This window comes from Gossypium hirsutum, chromosome A02 (assembly GCF_007990345.1).
Source record: "Gossypium hirsutum isolate 1008001.06 chromosome A02, Gossypium_hirsutum_v2.1, whole genome shotgun sequence".
In the NCBI taxonomy this organism is placed as follows: Eukaryota; Viridiplantae; Streptophyta; class Magnoliopsida; order Malvales; family Malvaceae; genus Gossypium; species Gossypium hirsutum.
Window position 1 is genome coordinate 3,001,586 of NC_053425.1, and position 6,472 is coordinate 3,008,057.

The 6,472-nt window shown below is 34.2% G+C and overlaps 1 long non-coding RNA gene across 1 annotated transcript; it reads left to right on the forward strand.

Annotated features, from left to right (window-relative positions):
* The first annotated feature begins 4,784 nt into the window (after positions 1-4,784).
* On the forward strand, positions 4,785-6,200 carry LOC121214676 (uncharacterized). Its single transcript, XR_005910291.1, has 2 exons — positions 4,785-5,276; positions 5,738-6,200. It is a non-coding gene; the product is annotated as an uncharacterized lncRNA (long non-coding RNA).
* Positions 6,201-6,472: the final 272 nt, after the last annotated feature.

The following is a 6,472-nucleotide window of genomic DNA, read 5'->3' on the forward strand; positions in this document are numbered from 1 at the left end:
ACTAAATATGGGAATTTGATAAAACATTAAGGGTAATTTGAAAAAATGAAATGAAAGTTTGAGTTATGATAAATTCATTTATGTTTAGCTAATATTCGCACGAAATAAAGTTGCATGTATTACTGAGATATGTGAAAATGTGTTCATAACAAGTTGGAAATTTGAAATGTTTGAATCAATATGCGTAAAGCTATATTGTTGTTGAATATGTATTTGCTTGAGAGTCAAAAGTTTAGAGGCTTTACAATCTTCGCCCCTTACCAGAATAGAGTTATATGATGAGATTCTCGAGAGATATGTTGCATAAGCTTGCAAAAGTTAAACTAAAAAGTATAATAATGGAATAGTATGGGATTAGTGAAGACAGAATTAGTTAGAGGAATAATGTCGGACTTGCACTGATGTTTGAGTATGTCGGATTCAATCAAATAAAAGTGATGGCTATCTTTCTCTTCTGAGTATTCTATGTTTTCCTCAATTCTGGGGAATACGTATGGTTATCCCTTTCGAATGGAAATTCTATCATACGAGGATGCTAGTGACTGTGATATTAGATGAAAAGCTCTATTGGTCCAGTTAGTTATAATTGACATTTTCCCCATCTCTTCAGATTTCTATTCTGATATATTGGAATGAAGTTGATAGTAAAAAAAAATCTATGTGAGATTATTCTGATGTTCTATTGATTATGGTTTATATATGCGAGAATTATATTATCTCTATTATGAGAAATTCTAAAGCGTACAGACAGTAGTTTCCTTCTGGTTTTCTCTGAGGGATTTTTCGGATCATATTTATTATTTTCTTCTGGATTATATTCTCGGATTTCTGGTGTAGTCTTTGTATCTTGGAATTTCTTATATTGGCTTTTCTCTCGTTCTTGTTTCGAGAATTATCAAGCTTGGCTTATCTTTACGAGTAATCTTTGACTTGCGATATTAGAATCTGTTATGATTAAGCTTTTGGCTCGACCATAGAAGTGTGGGGATTTCAGTGTCGAGATTTCTTTAAAACTTCTGGGGTAAAGAATGGTTATTCTGCAAAGGTAAATCTGAGTTATGTGCATTTAAGTTTATTCTCTGGTTCGAGAATACCATTACGTGTTCTTTGGTAAGTAGTCGTACAGTCAGAAATGATGGGGTTTTATTCTTGAAAGTATGTTATGGAAACATATTAGTTGGATTTCTCTTGTTCGAGAGATGTTATAAGTATAGTTATCCTGATTAATAAAAAGACCACATCTATGAAGTTGGAATCATTTGATTCATGTTAGTAAAGTTTCTAAACAGTTGATGATCAGAGTATAGAAATGTGGCTATAAGTGGTAAATTAAACAAGTACAACATGATTCGACTTTTAATTTGGAATTGCAGGGAGGATTTGATTTCTGGTTTCTATTACTATTAATTCAGAGTAAGATTTCAGTACTGAAAAACTCTGGGTATACAGAGAATTGAGTACAGAGTTCACAGCAGTATCTTGTTTCTTTGTTCAAAGGATGTCGAATTGTCTATAGGGTAAAGCCGAATATCAAATGTATTCGAGATTATTATTGTCAGTGATGACAGTGGGAAGAAAATGAGAAAGGACTGTTATGAATTTCGTATCGGGATGTCTCTCATTTCCAGGAAAAAGGAGAGATGCAAGTTGAATTGTGAAAGATTGATGATGGAAGTCTGCATGATTATTTTAGTATGTACAGATATATTATTCAACAGATGTGACTGAGTTGTATGTTTCTGAGTTTATAGTTCCAAGAATGTCAGTCTCCAGTGATTCAAATTGAGCTCCGAGGTTTATACCTCATCTATGGAAAAGCTATAGGAAATCTTGAGTATGAGCTTGTGCGGAGTTGTTTTGTAAGTTGTGAGAAAACGATATAAGTGACTCATGAAAGTAGAGAACAACTTTTTCTGGTAAGATTTTCGAGGACGAAAATCCCTAAAGGGGGAAAAAATGTAACAGCTCGATTTTGGGCCTAGTCGGAACAGTGGTTTTGGGACCACTATTCCGAGGCCAGAGAAAATTATTTTAGTATTATTTTATGTGTTATAATATGATTTTATAAGTGCATGTTAATTTGGTATATTAATTTTAGCGATTTCTAGTCCAATTTCGAAAAAGGACTAAATCGCGTAAAAAGTAAAAGTTGTGTTTTAATACCTAAAGGTGTTAAATTGCCTTGTATCTTAAATTGGGGGTCTTTAAAGTGAAATTAGGCCATTGAAAGTGTGATGGCCGAGACAAAATAGTTGAAAAGTCAAAATTGAACAAAATAGTTTTATTATTAACAAATAAAAAAAAAGAAAAAGAAAAAGCTATCATTTTTCTCTTCCCCTTCACCAAAATATGCAGCAAAGAAAGGGTTTTGAAGCTGGAAAATTTCAACAACATATTTCCCTTGCTTGTAAGTGATTTTAATGTCTTTGCTTGATGATTTTTGTATTTTTGGAACCCCTAAAGCACAAGCTTTCATAAGAGGGGATTATTTTGCAAAATGATGAAGAGTCTAGGGTTTTACCATGAGAGTAAATGTGTTGTTTTCTGTGTTTTTATGGAATATTATGAGTCCTAGTTGTCTAATAAACAACTTTTGTGAAAGAAATTGCATGAAAATACCTTAAAAGGGGGTAAATTGCTAAGTTGTAAAATGAGTTGTAAATGTGTAAAATAGTTGAAATTATGAGTTGCTATAGTTATGAAAATGGTTCATCTAGACTCAAGGAGTAAAGAAATGTGATAAAAATTCATTTACGAGCATTGGGGCAAAAGTGCAAATATGCAAAAGTTTAGGGGTCAAAATGAAAATTTGTAAAAATATGATTTTTAGACCCATATGAATATTGTGACTGATTGGTAGGCTAAACGTGATGTTATAGATGATGAAAATTGAGATTTGGACCTAGAATGGAAAGAAATCGATTTATGGACGAGTATGTCTTTTCACCTTTGTGGTATCGAGGTAAGTTCATGTGTAAATAATGTAGCATAATTGTTATTTTTAAGTTATTGATGTTAAATATATGATATGCTGATTTTTATCATGAAATATATGCTTTGTGGTTATTTTCGAATAAAATGCAAGTTATGTGTATTATCTGTTAAATATAAAGTGCTACCGAGTATTGGTTTCGGTATTTTACGGAAGATGGTAAGGATATGTGTTCGAGGAAAATCCCGTTTGAACCTTAGGAATAGATTAGGATACAAGTGACATGTCACTAGGATGGTTAAGCATCCGAACTCGTTGAGTTGAGTCCGAGTTCACTTATGGATGCGAATGTTCGAACTCGTTGAGTTGAGTCTGAGTTCGTGAGATGTAACTAGGCATCCGAGCTCGTTGAGTTGAGTCCGAGTTCACTTATGGATGCGAACACCCGAGCTCGTTGAGTTGAGTCCGAGTTCACTTATGGGCGGGTTACATGGTAGCTTGGCTACATATGTGGCACTTACGTGCAAACTTTCCATGTATCCGAATTATATTCCGATGTGTTCAACGGGTAAAATTCTACTCAAATGGAGGAATACTCGAGATGAAAGGGACGTATTGGTAAATATTGTGAAATAGATACTTTGAACAGGTATGTACTTAACCCTCGTGTTGAAAACTCGACATAACAACAATATGGTAAGATGGTAAATGAAAATGTGATATGAATGTCTCGGTGATGATTATACAAACGATGTTGTATTAATTTTGTGAACAATGATCATGAATGAGTAATTTAGCCTTGACAGATTTGAGTTACTGCAGTAGTGTAACTTTGAAAATACACTAAAAATAGTGGAAAATGAGTTAGAGGCAGAATAAAATATGGGATTAAAGCTCAATGAGTCTATTTTCACATGAAAGAAATAGGGAAGAAAAATAATTCCATATTGTGTGATATTTGAATTCTTGTGAAACAGGGTCTGAATGAATTCGAGATCCCCTGTTCTAACTTTATAAATTCACCAAAAATTGTACAAAAATTATTAAGAGTTATACCTTACATGCATAGATTCCTTATTGAGTCTATTTTTATGGGAAATAAACGGCATGGTTGTTGGAATTTTGTACAGGGAGAAATTCGGTTTGTAGTGCACAGGGGTCAGAGTGGTCATACCCTGAAATAGGGGAGACTTTAACTAATAAACTGTACTATTTGGCTTAACCAAAAATTCTGGAAATTTTATGAAAGAAAGTAAAATAAGTCTAGTTTCAGGGAAAATTAACGGAACTTAATTCGGAGTTTCGTAGCTCCAGATATAAATAATTTAGTGACTGTTGCTCAGGAAGACAACTTGTAGTGAACTTGAGAATATGTTGTAAACATTGATAAAACAAGTTAATGAGTTGCTTATTGTTTTCATATGAACTTACTAAGCGAAAGCTTACCCCCCTTCTTTCCCATGGTTTTTAGAGTTTCCAAGTTAGCTCGGGTTGGAGGCCGTCAGAGATATTATCACTCTATCGAGTTAACGTTATCGGAGTAAGTAAACTCAAGTGATTCGAGTCTATGGCATGTATAGGGTTTTAATGTGAGTATGTAATATTATGATCTAGCCAAAGGCATTGGCTTGTTATTAAGGTAGTATTAGTTATGTAAATTGGCCTATGTCGGCTAATATCGTTATGGGCCCATATGATTATTCTTATGCATTTATGTTATTATTTCTTGTGATGTGGCTTACAACATGTATGCCTAGAGATTGAATTGAGATTCATTGATGAGCTAGTAACTAATGCAGGATTAAGTGATTGGTAAATAGTTAATAATGCTTCATGAATGGTTTGTGATGTAATGATAGTTATGTCTAGTATGTGGTAATGATATGGGCAAATTCTATAATATTTATTGCATAAGAAAATAACTTGAGCATAACATGTTTGTAGATGTTTAAGAGCTCATTTATGTCACGTTGTATGTTATTGGATAAGTATGTATCTATGCATATGGTGTGAGAGTGATAAAAGGCTTAATAATTAGCCTATTTCTGGCCACACGGCCTGAGCACATGGGGGTGTGAAGCCTTAACGCAAGAGATTTTTTTAAGTTTTTCATGAGTTCTCGATTGGGTCCCGAACCACTCCAGATGTATGTTTTGGGCCTCGTAAGCCCGTATATGGGACAGATTGTATGTGAAAAGAAAAGTTTTTAACTATTTGAGATTTCATGGCCCTATTTAGTATGAAAGTGTTAGTAAAAGTCAGGTACCACCTCGAACCCCGTCCCGGCGTCGGATGCAGGCGAGGGGTGTTACAAAAGAAGCTCGACCAGATCTAAAAGGACTTGGTAAGTACTTTTCCCCCTTTCTTCTTTATTTGAAAAGCAACTCAAATCTCATGTTATTTTCTTAAAAAAAACAAGAAGAAATTCATAAAATACAAAGACTTTCAACATTGCTTGGCCTCTCGCCCTCACATCCGCATAGCAGGAGTATTTGGGGCTCTCATCGGCTTTCAATCGCGTAAAGAAAATGAGCAAACTAAGAAAATCAATTTAGAACAGTAAAAGAAAAGCAAAAAAAAGTGAAATCACCTCTATTAATTTTCTATTGCTTTTCTTCTATTCTTTGTAAGTGTGCACAAATACAGTATGCATAGAGTGTGCGTAATCTCTTCGTGAAAAATTTGCAGGTACAATTATCGGCTTTTATAGCCAAACTTACAGAGAAAAAATAAAAAATAAAAATACATTTTATTGGCTGTCATCTGTTGTATTCTGTTAGCTTCTTTCTCGTGTATTCTTTATAGGATCATCCGTACGGAGGAGCGGGGAGAGGCATGCGTGAAAGAAGCCGTGTGAGGAAACCCTTCGTGAGACCCAACCCCCTGGCACTGTTCTGGCATGTTCCAGAAGCTTCTGGTGCTTAGCTGCTGGAATTCTTTTTGAATTTGGGCTATACGGGCTAGGGGTTTATGAATTTGGGTATTTGGGCTGGTATAAATTCTTTATCTGGGCCTAAAAAATTTGTAAAAGGACATTGGTATTTGGAATTTTATTTGTGTGTTTTTTTATTTTTGGTTTTTTAATTTCTATGTTTTTATTCTAATGGGCCCGGGCGAAATGGGCCTATTACAATGTATAAAGTGAAAATCCCTAAGGACTCTCATTTTGTAAATATACACTTCTCAGCCATTTATGTAATTCAATCTGTACCATTGGATTTGGGGGAGCTCAACTATAAATAGAGGTTTTCCCCCTCATTTATAATCACTTCATCCCTTGAATTTCATTCCAAATAAGAGAATACCTTTAAGAACTATTAGCAACTACCCATATCTTTGAAAAGTCAAAGATATGAGTGTCAGAAAATTTGGCATCGAAAATCAAAACAGTTCAGGCACTGAAATTTGGTTTGAAATTTAGCATGGGATAATTGCAATTTTGGTCCCAATTGTATAGGGATTTTTGCAAGTTGATCCTTGAACCTCAACTATAAATAGGCCTAACCATTTCTCATTTTCTTCATCCCATATTTGTTATTC